This window comes from Bubalus bubalis, chromosome 15 (genome assembly GCF_019923935.1).
Source record: "Bubalus bubalis isolate 160015118507 breed Murrah chromosome 15, NDDB_SH_1, whole genome shotgun sequence".
NCBI classification, from domain to species: Eukaryota; Metazoa; Chordata; class Mammalia; order Artiodactyla; family Bovidae; genus Bubalus; species Bubalus bubalis.
The window spans coordinates 43401477-43416777 of record NC_059171.1 but is presented as its reverse complement, the minus strand read 5'-3'; the positions used below and the strand labels follow the sequence as shown (position 1 = coordinate 43416777).

General features: G+C 40.3%; 1 protein-coding gene across 3 annotated transcripts in view; it reads left to right on the top strand.

The window, feature by feature from the left end:
• The first annotated feature begins 200 nt into the window (after nucleotides 1-200).
• Nucleotides 201-15301, top strand: part of HNF4G (hepatocyte nuclear factor 4 gamma) — a 134205-nt gene continuing 119104 nt past the window's right edge. The window contains exons 1-2 of one of the 3 annotated variants that reach the window (XM_044928670.2): nucleotides 330-467; nucleotides 1321-1442. The gene's annotated coding sequence lies outside the window, so the exon portion shown is untranslated. Of the gene's footprint in view, nucleotides 468-1320; nucleotides 1443-15301 lie in introns of all 3 variants that reach the window. The other 2 variants (XM_044928671.2, XM_006075584.4) reach the window with 2 other exon arrangements.

Below are 15301 nucleotides of genomic sequence, written 5' to 3'. Positions count from 1 at the left end.
CTCGCCCCGGGGCCTTGGGAACCGGGAAATGAGCGCGCCGAGGCGGTGGCGGCCTCGCAGCTTTCAGTTTTCATTGAGGCAGCTGGTTACTGTTTAACATCCCCACCCACGTTTCAGTTTGTTTAGTAAATCGATCGGACGGTGAGAGTCAGGCCGCTGTTCTGTCGCCATTGAGCCGGGCTAATACCCTCCCAGCATATGGTCTAAAGTCTCCGCTAGAGATCCGGAAAAACAAACAAACAAACAAAACAACAACAAAACAACATCCTTACGCCTCGTCTCCCCGATCACCCCGCCCCACCCCCACCTTCCACCTCGGCGCTCGCAAACCTCCTTCCCAGGCTGGGAAAAGTGCGGCCCGGGACCCCCGCAGCCGGGGCGGGTAGGGGGGGGACCTGCCGTCGGGACATGCGGCGGCGGCCCTGCGGCTAGGGCGACGCGGGACCTCCGGGAGCCGCTCCACGCAGGTAAGTCTCCCCGCCGCGCCCCACGAGCCCAGCAGCTGAGCCCCAGCCTGCCGACCCCCTGCGCGGTAGGAGCGGAGGACGCTCGGTTCCCCTCCCGCGGCTGCACCGGGAACGCCCGCCCGGGAGGGGCTGAGCCTTAGGACCCCCTAGGCCAGTCGAGCTTGAAAGCAGATACCCCGAGGCCTCCCATAGCCCGAAGTGCTGGAAAGAAGAAAGGGCCGGAGGTGAGGCAGCGGGGGCATGCGCCAGCCGGTCACTCAGAAAAAGGAGAAAATAAAAGTTGGATGTGTTTGACAGAGGAACTTTCGGTGTCTGTCGGCGAGTCACGTGGTTGCCAGGTCTCTGGGGGCTTCGGTGGAGTTTTGTGTGTGTGTGTGTGTGTGTGTGTGTGTGTGGCCTGGGACCAGGCAAGGGCTTTGGGATATTCTATGGACCTCGGAGGTTTGTAGGGAGGTGTTTGGCCCTAGAGCATCACCCGAGGCCTTTGCTCCCGTCTCAGCCTCTGCCAGTTCTCTGTTAGACACATTTTGAGAGTAGGTACCTTCAGGTGATGCCTCTGGGACGATTTTATGAAGAATGTAGGTCTATGTCATTCTGTCTGTCTATACATGTATGTGCATATATATATAATCTTTATATAGAATTATATAATACATAATTCAATTTAAATCACCTTAGCTTCCTTTGGGAAGAAATGTCCTTTGGAAGCTTGTTTAAACAATGTACAGTTTAAGCAATAATCATTCCATGTCTAACGGGAATAGCCCAGCACGTGATAAGATCTTCGAATTGAATGTAATGGGCTTCATACCTGATGTGCTGCTCTTCTGAGACTTGTTCTAAACAATTACAGGACCTCTCTCCAACAAGCAACCTGCCTTCAGTCAGCTTTCCTATGAGGGCAGCCCTAGAGAATGCAGACTACAGCGCTGTCCACTTCATGGGATGTCCTGAAAACTAAACACCTCATAAATAGTAACATTTTCTGCTTTTGTTTTGTTACTTTCTCCTGCTTTTCCGTTCATTTCATATGTATATTCTCTTCATTGGTACAATATTCTTCCCTTCCAGCTAGCACCAGTTTGCTCATAATAACCTTGTTGTCCCCACCCTCTCAGCACACTTCCCTCTGTTTTCATCTGTTGTGCTCAGTACTATCAGTCAAGTCACCTGATCTATTTGTTTAGTGTGAGTTTGAAGTCAGTGGCCTAGAAGGGTTGGGCTCCTCTCTGGTACCATTTGGGTGAGAAGGTGGAGAAAGAAGGTGACCAGTGGTGGTAAACTACTTATTTTTCACTTTTCAAAAGTGTAGGTGGAAGGCTGTTCTCTTCTTCCCATTCCTCCTCAGCTCCATTCATAGGCCTACAAATAGGGAATGTTTCTCATCATGCTTTATGAAGGTATGTGTGTGTTAGTCACTTAGTCATGTCTGACTCTTTGCAGCCCCATGCATTAATTGGCCAGGCTCCTCTGTCCATGGAATTCTCCAGGCAAGAATACTGGAGTGGTTTGCCATTCCCTTCTCTAGAATCAAACCCTGGTTTCCTGCTTTACCAGCAGATTCTTTACCGTCTGAGCTACCAGGGAAGCCCTTTTTAACTAGAGTGTGTCTATTAAGATCTCATAAGCATTTTATTCTTCAGCTGTGATTTTAAGCATATGGGACAGCAGAAATTAATTTGGGGGATGACTAAGTTTTTTTTTTTTTTTTTTACACTTGCAAATAATAATGCAAATAATAACTTTTCATTCCCTGTTTCTTTTGAAAATTCTTGTTATTTTCTTTGAATTCTAAAAGTACGACTTGCTTATAAAGCAACAAGAAAATTATAGTAAAATATAAAGTGAACCCCCTTTCCTATTCCATTCCGTATATGTGTAACTGCTGTTGATTTGGACTTGTGTTCCTTCCTGTGTATGGTAGTGGTGGTTTGGTTGCAAAGTTGTGTCCGACTCTTGCGACCCTGTGGACTGTAGCCCGCAGTCTCCTCTGTCCATGGGATTTCTCAGGCAAGAATACTGGAGTGGGTTGCCATTTCCTTCTCCCGAGGCTCTTCCCAACCCAGGAATCGAGCCCTGGTCTCCTGTATTGACAGGTGTATTTTTTACCGCTGAGCCATCAGGGATTCCTTCCCATGTATAACCACAGGAATCTTTCATTATTTCAAAAATTGGATAATAGTTCATTTATCAGTGTTCTGAAATTTGCTTTCTTTTAATATTTCTCAAATATTTCTCTGTCAGTATGAGAAGATTTCTTTTTAAACATATCTACCTAATGTAACCATCCAACCAATATCCCCCAGAATATTCACTTGGATTTTCCAGTTTCTTACTATTACAAAGAGTGATGCAGTGGTTATCTGTGTACATTGTCTCTGCAAGAATACTACAGAAGATTTATTCTGAGAAGAGAATTACCGGTTCCAGGGGGACGTTCACTTTAAATTCGATGGATATTGTAAAGACCCTTCCTAAGTACCCACAGTGTTGTTACCTTACTTTTGCCAACACTGGATAGGAATGATCTGTTTAAAATGTTGCCAGTGTGATTGTTGAAACGTGGATTTCTCATTGACAGAGTTGGATATTTGGAAATTATATATCCAGCCCTGCAACATCTAACTTGAAGAGTTTGAGAATTTTGCTTTGAGAATATAGTAATAAAGTGGAAAAGAATTAAATACATTTTAAAATATCACTCTTATTTTGAGCTTGTAAAAGACTCTATTTGACTCTATTCGTCACTATCCATTTACTGAATGGCTAGAGATACTGGTGCATGCTAAGTGAGAATTTCAATGTTACAAACATGTGACTCTGGTGAGCCTAATAGTTGCTGTTGTGATTGTGTGGCTCTTGACTTATGTGTTTGCTACCTTTGTAAGAGGATTCACATCCCTAGAAATGAAACATAATTTTAAGTGAGATATTGTAGTTTGGAATCCTTAGGAAACTATACATGCAAACAGAACAACTGAGTATACAGTGATACATCATTGTACGTACATACATACATCCTTGCAGAATTGCTCTGTCTACTCTCCCTATAGAAATTTTCCCCTATTGGTATCAATCAGCTCATACATAGACTCATAAAGTGCTTCAAATATGGCTTCCTCTTACACTTGGGAGAACTATTTAGGAATCTTAATAATACACATATTTTTTGCTGAAACTTACTGAATCCTTAATATGTGTTACATATTGTTCTAAGCCATTCTTATGAATTTATTCTCTTACATTCTTTAAACAAATCTATGCAGCTAATGCTAATATACTCCCCATATTCAGATAGGAAAAATGAGGCAGAGAAATGTAAAAACTTGACTAAGGTCACACATCTACAGAGGATAAAACTGGGGATTCAAGTCCAGGCACTGTGAATCTAAGCCATGGGAGTGACCTTGGCACCTTCAAGAAGTCCTCGATTGTTCACTGCACAGGACTGCCCAGCTGAAGCGGACATGAGGAATGATACTTTGATCAGACCCCACAGGCCTTGCCATGTCTCCTTGTCCTTGACGAAGTATTCCTGGGAGAAAGCACTTCTAGGTCACAAAAGTCTGTAAGGAACAGCAACAACCCTGCTCCATGTATGCATATTTGCATGTTTATATAAGTAACTTTGAAACTCAGAACTATCTTACCCATTCATCATGGATAACCCTTTAGGAAAAACTTTCCCTTTACTATATGGACTTCCTATTGTTGTTTAGTGGCTAAGTTGTGCCTGATTCTTTGAGACCCCAGGCTTCCTTGTCCTTCACTATCTCCCAGTTTGCTCAAATTCATGTCCACTGAGTCAGTGATGCCATCCAACCATCTTATCCTCTGCTATACTTGTACTTCCTACCTTGTATTTAATACATAAGGAGACAGAATGCTCTCTATACGGGAGAATTAGCTCATAGCTTCTGATATTGTGTTGCTGTGAAAACCTTTGCTTTTTATCAAGATGACCTTATGGAAAATGCATATGGAATTAATTTTTTTTCTTTTTTTTGTGATTCTCTTAACATTTTGGGGGACATGAAGGTCTTTGAGAATGACCATCTCATGGGATGTAAGCCTAGAGAGACTGCTTTGTTGTCACATAGGGATGCTTCTATTCCTGCCCAGCTGTTTACTAAAAGGGGGGACAAAAGCTGGGGCACTTGGGCAAGTTAACCTCTTTGAAGCCTAGTTTCTCATTTTTGAAGTATATGTGACTATAACATCTGTCTCATAGAATTAATATAATGATTATATATGTTAATAATACATGTAAACATTTGGACCAACGCCTGGAATATACTAGGTACCTGACATGTATTCTGCGTTGCTGTTATTGTTGTGATAGAATGAGATAATTCATCTACAATGCTACTTGATTGTTGTGAATAAGTTAATAAGTGTCACCCGCTTTTATTGACCCTCTCTCTAAAGGAATTATACATAGGGGCTTCCGAGGTGGCTCAGCAGTAAAGAATCTACCTGTCCATGCAGGAGCCACAGGAAATGTGGGTTCAATTCCTGGGTTGGGAAGATCCCACAGAGGAGGAAATGGCAACCCACTCCAGTATTCCTACTGGGAAAATTTCATGGACAGAGAAGCCTGGCGGGCTACAGTCCATGGAGTTGCAAAGAGTCAGACACATCAGTGACTGAGCACTCGCACAAATTGCATAAGACTTCAAGAGTTTTATGGTGGCCCCTGCACCCCTGGCCAACCCCTCTAATAGGCCTCAGAGATCAGTGATGAGTAAGAGACATAGTCCCTGAATTCATGAAGTGTTTAGGTAAACAATGTAGACAAGGAACATCCCGAGTATATAGTTCAGTGGTTAGAACATGGGCTGAGGAATTATCAAAACTTTAATGCAAATCTTAGTTTTTTCCTCTGCCAGCTTGCTTAACATTTGTGTGCCTCAGTTTAAATAGTTTTAAAGTAAAAATAACAGTCTTTATTCTTAAAGTATATGTGGATTAATTCTTGTATTACTTAAGTCAAGCATTTTATTTGTTGAACATTTGACCCTTTCTCCGCACTCTATTTCAATATAGAAAAATCACGTTTATAGATGATAGTGAAAAATTGTTATAGACATCTAGATAGTGAATTACCATCTCATTTAAAAGTATCTACTGATACCACCATCTGGGTCTGGTAATTTAGTATTTTTTAAAATATTTTTAATCTTTGACTATTATCCCTCTCGGCTTGCATAGTGTGTTGTACTTTGTGTGTGTTCTTGGTCAGATTATGGAATCTGTCCCAGTATTTTTATTTTTTTTGCTTTTGCTTTTCTTGTTTCTGACATTATGGCTATAGGTTGCAAATAAAGTTTGTATTTTAATTTAAATGGAATGGAATTATATGCACTGTACTAGATACCTGGAATAGGGGCATAAATAAATCAGTGTCCCCACTCTCAAACACAGATAATCTACTTGGAAGATAAACACATATAACCATCTGTAACATAGGGTGATAACTCTTGTATTAGTACAGTAAATAGAAATACCATGGAAAATGGAAACACAAAAGATACATTTAGCTTGAATGTCCTAGAGAGATTTCATGGAAGAATAAGTGATTTTCCGATTAGCTCTTGCTGAATAGAGAAGAATCAGAAAGGGGTTTGGGGCAGAGATTACATTTAAAATAAGTGGAATGGCAAGAAATGAACTGGGGAAGGAGCCCTGGGCCATTCTGACAATCCTGAATGTGGATAACAAAAGTTTGAGCTACGTCCTGTAGGTAAGGGGGCGCATTCAAAGTGTATAAGTAGGTTGAGTTAGGAAAGCTTTCTGTCTCCTTTTTCTTTTTTAAAATTGATTGGCAACATTTTGGAGGCTGGATCACAGAGGCACAGATAAGAGACAGGAGAATTGTAGGAAACTTTCTCAATTGCCCAGTGGAAAGGAGATATGAAGAGGATAAGGTAGACTTGAGAGATCTTTTGAAGCTCTTTCAGTTAAGAACTGTAGAATAAGGAAGATGAGACAGTATGAAGGATTGAAGCAGACCTTAAATCTTTAGGATTGTACAGGAAGCTTTGATTTGATCATGGTCATTATTGATTTGTAGTTTTTCAACTATTATAGTCCTAAAAATTGTCCATATTTTAAAAGCTAGCTTGTATGGCGAAACTAGACCTCATTTGGCCATTTGAGCCAGATTGTCAAGTACTTAGGAAGAAGACTGTTTCTCTAGTTTGTTCTCTTGTCTAGAAGATTTGTTTCTCTAGCAAAGGCATTACTATTTTTAATGTGAATTTTTGCAGCAACCAACTGTTCTCCCTTCCTGGTTAGTCTTGACTCCAATCATTTCTCATGATAGCGGTTAGAATGATATAGAGAAAACAGGTCTGACATTGTCTTTCTTCTACTTAAAACCATTCATTCACTTCCTAATACCCTTATCATGAACTCTAAGTGTGTTTACATCACTAGACCCTGTGTGACTTGGTCTGTGATTTCCACTCCAAGCTTCATCTCTTTTTCTTGACATCTCTTACTTTAGTTTTTAGTTGAAATCTCTTCTATTTCCTCAAAGGCACATGCTCTGCACTTTCAAAAGTGCTGTATCTATTGTTTGGAAAACTCTCCGCCATTGTCATCATCATTTCCCTCCCTGCCTTCTAGTCACCTTCCACCTTTCTTGTGGGTCTTTGCTTAAATACCACCTTTCCTGACCTCCTGCCCCAATATACCAATTTAATTCTATCTTGTTCTTTCCCTGTCATATTTACCACCTTCATCACACACTGTGGTTGCATGTTTGATGATGATTCTCTTAGGCTCGAATGTTAGACCTCTGAGGATAAGAAATATGTTATTCTTGCTCACTTCTTTATTTGGGCATTTAGTTGAGGTTCAGTGAGCTTGTCTTCACTGAATGAATGAGTAGCTTTAATGGAGATTATTGTTCGGTTGCTAAGTCATGTCCGACTCTTTGTGACCCCATGGACTGCAGCATGCCAGTCTTCCCTGTCCTTCAATATCTCCTGAAGTTTGCTTAAATTCTTGGCCATTGAGTCAGTGATGCTATCTAACTAGCTCATTCTCTACTGCCCCCTTCTCCTTTTGCCTTAAATCTTTCCCAGCATCAGGGTCTTTTCCAGTGAGTTGGTTCTTCACATCAGGTGGCCTAAGTATTAGTTCTTCACCTTCAGCATCAGTTCTTCCAATGAATACTCAGGGTTGATTTCCTTTAGGATTGACTGGTGTGATCTCCTTGTAGTCCAAGAGACTCTTAAGAGTCTTCTGTAGCACCACAATTCAGAAGCATCAGTTCGTCAGCCCTCAGCCTTCTTTATGGTCCAATTCTCACATCTGTACATGACCATGGGAAAAACCATAGCTTTGACTATACAGGCAAAGTGATATCTCTGCTTTTTAAATACATTGTCTAGGTTTGTCATAGCTTTTCTTCCATGGAGCAAGTGTCTTTTAATTTCATGGCTGCAGTCACTGTCCACAGTGATGTTGGAGCCCAAGAAAATAAAATTTGCTGCTGTTTTCATTTTTTTGTCATCTATTTGCTATTAACTGATGAGACTGGATGCCATGATCTTTGTTTTTTGAATGTTGAGTTTCAAATCAGCTTCTTCACTCTCCTCTTTCACCTTCATCAACAGGCTCTTCAGTTCCTCTTCACTTTGTGCCATTAGAGTGGCATCATCTGCGTATATCAGGTTGTTGATATTTCTCCCAGCAGTCTTGATTCCAGTTTGTGATTCATCCAGTCTAGCATTTTGCATGATGTACTCTGCAAGTTAAATAAGCAGGGTGGCAATATACAGCCTTGACATACTCCTTTCCCAATTTTGAACCAGTCAGTTTTTCCATGTTCAGTCTAGCTGTTGCTTCTTGACCTGCATATAGGTTTCTCAGGAGGCAGGAAAGGTGGTCTGGTATTCCGCTTTAAGAAGGAAAGTGAAATATCAATAGTAGAATTAAAATATTTGTTAAGAACCTAATTTTCAAGCTAGATTCTATTTTGGGTATTAAGCAATGATTGGAAATTCTCTCCTAAAATTTTCATGTCTGGTTATGGATATGCATTAAAGAATCAGATCAGATCAGATCAGTCGCTCAGTCATGTCCGACTCTTTGCGACCCCGTGAATCGCAGCACGCCAGGCCTCCCTGTCCATCACCAACTCTCGGAGTTCACTCAGACTCACGTCCATCGAGTCAGTGATGCCATCCAGCCATCTCATCCTCTGTCGTCCCCTTCTCCTCTTGCCCTCAATCCCTCCCAGCATCAGAGTCTTTTCCAATGAGTCAACTCTTCGCATGAGGTGGCCAAAGTACTGGAGTTTCAGCTTTAGCATCATTCCTTCCAAAGAAATCCCAGGGCTGATCTCCTTCAGAATGGACTGGTTGGATCTCCTTGCAGTGCCCACTATTATAAGGGCAAGTTTTGAGTGCTGGAGAAGTATTGTAGTAACCTAGCAGAAGGCCCACTAATTTTTCCTGGATTAGGTTACACAGGATGTATGAATTCTTTATTTTTAAGTCAAGGGATATAATTTATTGATATTGAGGTATAATTTCATTGAGATAAGTGTACTACTGTGGGCAGGAATCCCTTAGAAGAAATGGAGTAGCCATGATGGTCAACAAAAAGAGTTCAAAATGCAGTACTTGGATGCAATCTCAAAAACAACAGAATCATCTCTGTTTGTTTCCAAGGCAAACCATTCAATATCACAGTAATCCAAATCTATGCCCCAACCAGTAACACTGAAGAAGCTGAAATTGAATGGTTCTATGAAGACCTACAAGACCTTTTAGAACTAACAGCCAAAAAGATGTCCTTTTCATTATAGGGGACTGGAATGCAAAAGTAGGAAGTCAAGAAACACCTGGAGTAACAGGCAAATTTGGCTTTGGAATACAGAATGAAACAGGGCAAAGGCTAATAGAGTTTTGCCAAGAGAACACACTGGTCATAGAAAACACCCTCTTCCAACAACACAAGAGAAGACTCTATACGTGGACATCACCAGATGGTCAACACCGAAATCAGATTGATTATATTCTTTGCAGCCAAAGATGGAGAAGCTCTATACAGTCAGCAAAAACAAGACCAGGAGCTGACGGTGGCTCAGATCATGAACTCCTTATTGCCAAATTCAGACTTAAACTGAAGAAAGTAGGGAAAACCACTAGACCATTCAGGTATGACCTAAATCAAATCCCTTATGATTATACAGTGGAAGTGAGAAATAGATTTAAGGGACTAGATCTGATAGATAGAGTGCCTGATGAACTATGGACGGAGGTTTGTAACATTGTACAGGAGACAGGGATCAAATCCATCCCCATGGAAAATAAATGCAAAAAAGCAAAATGGCTGTCTGAGGAGGCTTTACAAATAGCTGTGAAAAGAAGAGGAGTGAAAAGCAAAGGAGAAAAGGAAAGATATAAACATCTGAATGCAGAGTTCCAAAGAATAGCAAGCAGAGATAAGAAATCCTTCCTCAGTGATCAATGCATAAAAATAGAGGAAAACAACAGAATGGGAAAGACTAGAGATCTCTTCAAAAAAAATTAGAGATACCAAGGGAACATTTCATGCAAAGATGGGCTTGATAAAGGACAGAAATGTTATGGACCTAACAGAAGCAGAAGATATTAAGAAGAGGTGGAAAAAATACACAGAAGAACTGTACAAAAAATATCTTCATGACCAAGATAATCATGATGGTGTGATCACTCACCTAGAGCAGACATTCTGGAATGTGAAGTCAAGTGGGCCTTAGAAAGCATCACTACGGACAAAGCTAGTGGAGGTGATGGAATTCCAGTTGAGCTATTTCAAATCCTACAAGATGATGCTGTGAAAGTGCTGCACTCAATATGCCAGCAAATTTGGAAAACTCAGCAGTGGCCACAGGACTGGAAGAGGTCAGTTTTCATTCCAATCCCAAAGAAAGGCAATGCCAAAGAATGCTCAAACTACTGAACAATTGCACTCATCTCACACGCTAGTAAAGTAATGCTCAAAATTCTCCAAGCCAGGCTTCAGCAATACGTGAACTGTGAACTTCCAGATGTTCAAGCTGGTCTTAGAAAAGGCAGAGGAACCAGAGATCAAATTGCCAACATCCACTGGTTCATGGGAAAAGGAAGAGAGTTCCAGAAAGGCATCTATTTCTGCTTTATTGACTATGCCAAAGCCTTTGACTGTGTGGATCATAATAAACTGTGGAAAATTCTGAAAGAGATGGGAATACCAGCCCACCTGACCTGCCTCTTGAGAAACCTATATGCAGGTCAGGAAGCAACAGTTAGAACTGGACATGGAACAACAGACTGCTTCCAAATAGGAAAAGGAGTACGTCAAGGCTGCATATTGTAACCTTGCTTATTCAATTTATATGCAGAGTACATCATGACAAGTGCTGGGCTGGAAGAAGCACAAGCTGGAATCAAGATTGCCAGGAGAAATATCAATACCTCAGATATGCAGATGACACCACCTTTATGGCAGAAAGTGAAGAGGAACTAAAAAGCCTCTTGATGAAAGTGAAAGAGGAGAGTGAAAAAGTTGTCTTAAGGCTCAACATTCAGAAAAGGAAGATCATGGCATTTGGTCCCATCACTTCATGGCAAATAGTTGGGGAAACAGTGGAAACAGTGTCAGACTTTATTTTGAGGGTCTCCAAAATCAATGCAGATGGTAACTGCAGCCATGAAATTAAAAGACGCTTACTTACTCCTTGGAAGGAAAGTTATGAGTAACCTATCTAGCATATTGAAAAGCAGAGATTACTTTGCCAACAAAGGTCCATCTAGTCAAGGCTATGGTTTTTCCAGTGGTCATATATGGATGTGAAAGTTGGACTGTGAAGAAAGAAGAGCGCCAAAGAATTGATGCTTTTGAACTATGGTGTTGGAGAAGACTCTTGAGAGTTCCTTGGACTGCAAGGAGAGCCAACCAGTCCATCCTAAAGGAGATCAGTCCTGGGTGTTTGTTGGAAGGACTGATGCTGAAGCTGAAACTCCAATACTTTGGCCACCTGATGCGAAGAGTTGACTCATTGGAAAATACTTTGATGCTGGGAGGGATTGTGGGCAGGAGGAAAAGGGGATCAGATGGCTGGATGGCATCACTGATTCGATGGACATGAGTTTGGGTCAACTCCGGGAGTTGCTGATGGACAGGGAGGCCTGGCGTGCTGCAATTCATGGGGTCGCAAAGAGTCGGACACGACTGAGTGACTCAACTGAACTGAGCTGAAAGTGTATTGAGATATAATTTACATTCAGTAAAATCCATCCTTTTGAACCATACACTTCAATGAGTTTTGGCAAATGCATGCAATCATAAAATCGCTGCCAACTGACCTGAGAATGTAGAACCTTTCTGCAAGCCCCTCCTCCCAATTCCCTTATCCCTTTTGCAGTCAGCCCAGTCCACCTTCCCCCAGCAACTACTCATGTGATTTCTTTTCTTAGGGTTGCCTTTTCCAGAATATATAAATGGAATCATATAGTATGTGGCTTTTTGTGTCTTTTTTTTCACTTCATGTAATAATTTTGCAAGTCATCCATCTTGTTGTGCATATCCAAGAATAAAGGAGTAAAGCTTCTTCCTCTTTAAAGAAACAGATTTATGAGGTACAATTAGCATATAATAAACTGTACATATTTAAAGTGCAGAATTTAAAAAGTTTTGATATGTGTATCTACCCATGAAATAATCACCCCAGTAAAGACAGTGAATACAGCCAACATCATCAAAGGTTTCTTTGAGCTCCTTCAGAAACCCTCCCTCCTGTTCCTCCCTGTCCTCTATCCTGAAACAATCACTGATCTACTTTCTGCCTTTGCAAATTAGTTTTCATTTTCTAGACTTTCTCATCTATGGGATCATGGAGCATTCTTTTGTGTCTGCCTTCTTTCATTCTACTTTATTATATTGATATTTGTACATTTTGTTGCATCTATCAGCTATTCATTCTTTAAAAAAATATTTTTAACTCAATGGCATAATATTGTATGGCTGTGCCACAATTTGTTTATTCTTTCACCTATTGCTAAACATCTGAACTGTTTCTGGTTTTTGGTTCTTACAAATAGAGTTGCTCTGAACCTTCTTTTAAAAAGAGTCTGTGGGGATAAATGCTTTCATTTGTTTTATGTAATAACCTGGCAGTATAATGGGTAGATCTTATGGAAAAAACAGGTTTCCACAGTAGTTGTATCATTTTATGTTCCCGTCAGTAATGCTTGAGTTCCAGTGTCCTCACATCCTTAAGAACACCTGGTATGATCAGTCTTTTAATTTTAGGTATTCTGAACAGTATCTGATGAGATTTCACTGTGGTTTCAATTTACATTTCCCTGATGACTAGTGATGCTGAGCATCTTTTCATGAGCTTAGGTACCATTAAGCTGCTTTCTTTTGGTGGTTCATGTATATTTTTGTTTTAGTCTCTAAATTAAATCAGCTGAGTCCAAAACCCAAATCATTTATGTTGATCTCTAAAAAGCCTTCCTCTCTCTACACTTCCTCTCATCTATGCTCTGGTCCCTTGATGTTTCCTCCCTTTTGAGCAGTCCCTCTGGCCAGGACAAATGGCACATATTGGTGTGACTTGAGGTAGTATCTAGAGTCAGTGAATAATATATAGAAAGAAAATCTCTGAATAATCTAGAGATATGTTTGATATTAAAAAATATATTCCTATATCTGTTTCATATGTTCATAGTATTTCCACATCTTGGCCTTTGAATAATGGGTATGTTTGGGTTAAGTAGCCATAGAAGGAATCCTCTGGGTGTGCATGTCTATGTCACTGAGACTATCAGAAGTCAAAGAACAAAGCCAAATTAAGCTGAATTCCAAAGCAGAGCAGATATCATGTTTGCAATTTTGGAAAAATATTTTAAATATATCTTTCATTCAAACTTATTACTCCCTGCTGGGTCTAGGACATTGTGTAGGCATTTATGCCTCACCTTAATTTGGTTATATAAAAGTGTGGAAATTATACAGAAGTATATACAATAATTCAGAGACTCCTAAACTGTGTATCTCTTGAGTTAATGGAAAAGAGACATACAGCAAAGCACTATTCATGCTGATAGCAAAAGTGCTAAAATGTCAAACTAATTTTGAGGGATGCTCTCAATGGTCTAGTCTCCTCTTCCCTGGTTGAAAGAGATAAACACATTCAGCCTTTCAGGTTCAAAGGGGCAGTTTCTGCATTTGAAGTTATGCATTAAACAGATTGTTTCAGAATTTCTCAGATAGAGTCCAAACAACTCAGATTGCAGTAAAAGCTCTATGATTCACTCTTGCAAAACTTTAATTTCACTGCAGTATAACTGCAAATCATGGGCGTTTAGAACAGTGTGTTCACTATGGTGAGTCTATTTTAAAATTGTGAAAGATTAGTTGTACTATGTCTTTAGCTGTCTTGCAATAAATATCTTAGGGATAGTCAGTTCATTGATTTACAGAAAAGTATCTGTCCTCGCATGGTATGATGTGTATAAAGCACTTCGGTCAGAGGGAGTTAGATAGTAGACTGAGCTACTGAGTAACACTTGACAAGTTAAACTTTTTGTGCTTTATTTTGCACATTTCTAATCTGGGATAATAGCTCAACTATCATCGGGTTCCTGAGAATCTTAAATCAGACAACATATATAAGATACCACCCAGCACCATTTTCTGGTATTTGTGAGTGACTTAATAAATGGACATGCGTGGGTGCTAGGTTGCTTCAGTCATGTCCAACTCTTTGCGAATGGACTGTCATAGGTAATCTTCTTAAAATGTAAATGAGAACACATCATCTCCCTGCTTAAACCCATCCAGTTGGTTTTCCATTGTACCAGAAATAATATGCAGGCTCTTTTTTGTCCGTTTGAGGCTTTTGAAGTTCTGGGCTCCTCCTGTCTCTCTCATTCTTACCTCTTGCAACTCTCTCTTACTCCTTGGGTTCTAGCCACATCCAGATTTTCTCAGTTTTCAAAAAATGTCAAGTTATTTTTCATCTCAGGGCCTTTGCCTTTTGCATTCAATACTCCTTCCAAACTCACATCCACCTCCCACACATTAACATCACATGACTGTCTTCATCTTTACTTTTCAGTTTAAATTTTGCCTCCACAGAGAGGTTTCTTGGAGTTTCCTCTGATTTGTAAATGTGCCTTCTTTCATATTTATTGTTGATTGGGGATAATCAATCAGTTCAGCTGGATGGGAGGTCTTAGCAGAAGAAGCCTGAGTAGACATTGAAATAAAGGGTAAGACAAAAGGCTAAGAGAGCAAGAGAAGAAAGGTTAAAAAAGAAATGAGGTTAAAAAAGAAGTCTGACATTATTCTATATATAACTTGAAAATGTATTTCATCACATAATTTTTTATTTGTATTAAGATATAATTATTACTAACTGCTAGAGTTTAGAACTCTAAACAACACTCTGTGTAAAAAGATAATGCAACCCCATGTGTACTATTCAAAGTTTTGCCTTGCCACATTACAAGTAAATAGAAATAAGGGAGAGTAATTTTAATAACCTCTTTTATTAAACCCAATTTCCCAGGTGGCCCAGTGGGTAAAGAATCCGCCTGCAATACAAGAGACACAGGCAACAAGGGATGCATCCCTGGGTCAGAAAGATCCCCTGGAGGAGGGTGTGGCAACCCACTCCAGTATTCTTGCCTGGAGAATCCCATGGACAGAGGAGCCTGGTGGGCTGCAGTCCATGGGGCACAAAGAGTTGGACACAACTGAAACGACAGAGCATGCATGCATGCATCCAAAGTATAATAATTTCAATATATAATCAATATAAACGTAAAAGTTAAAGGTATAGTTTG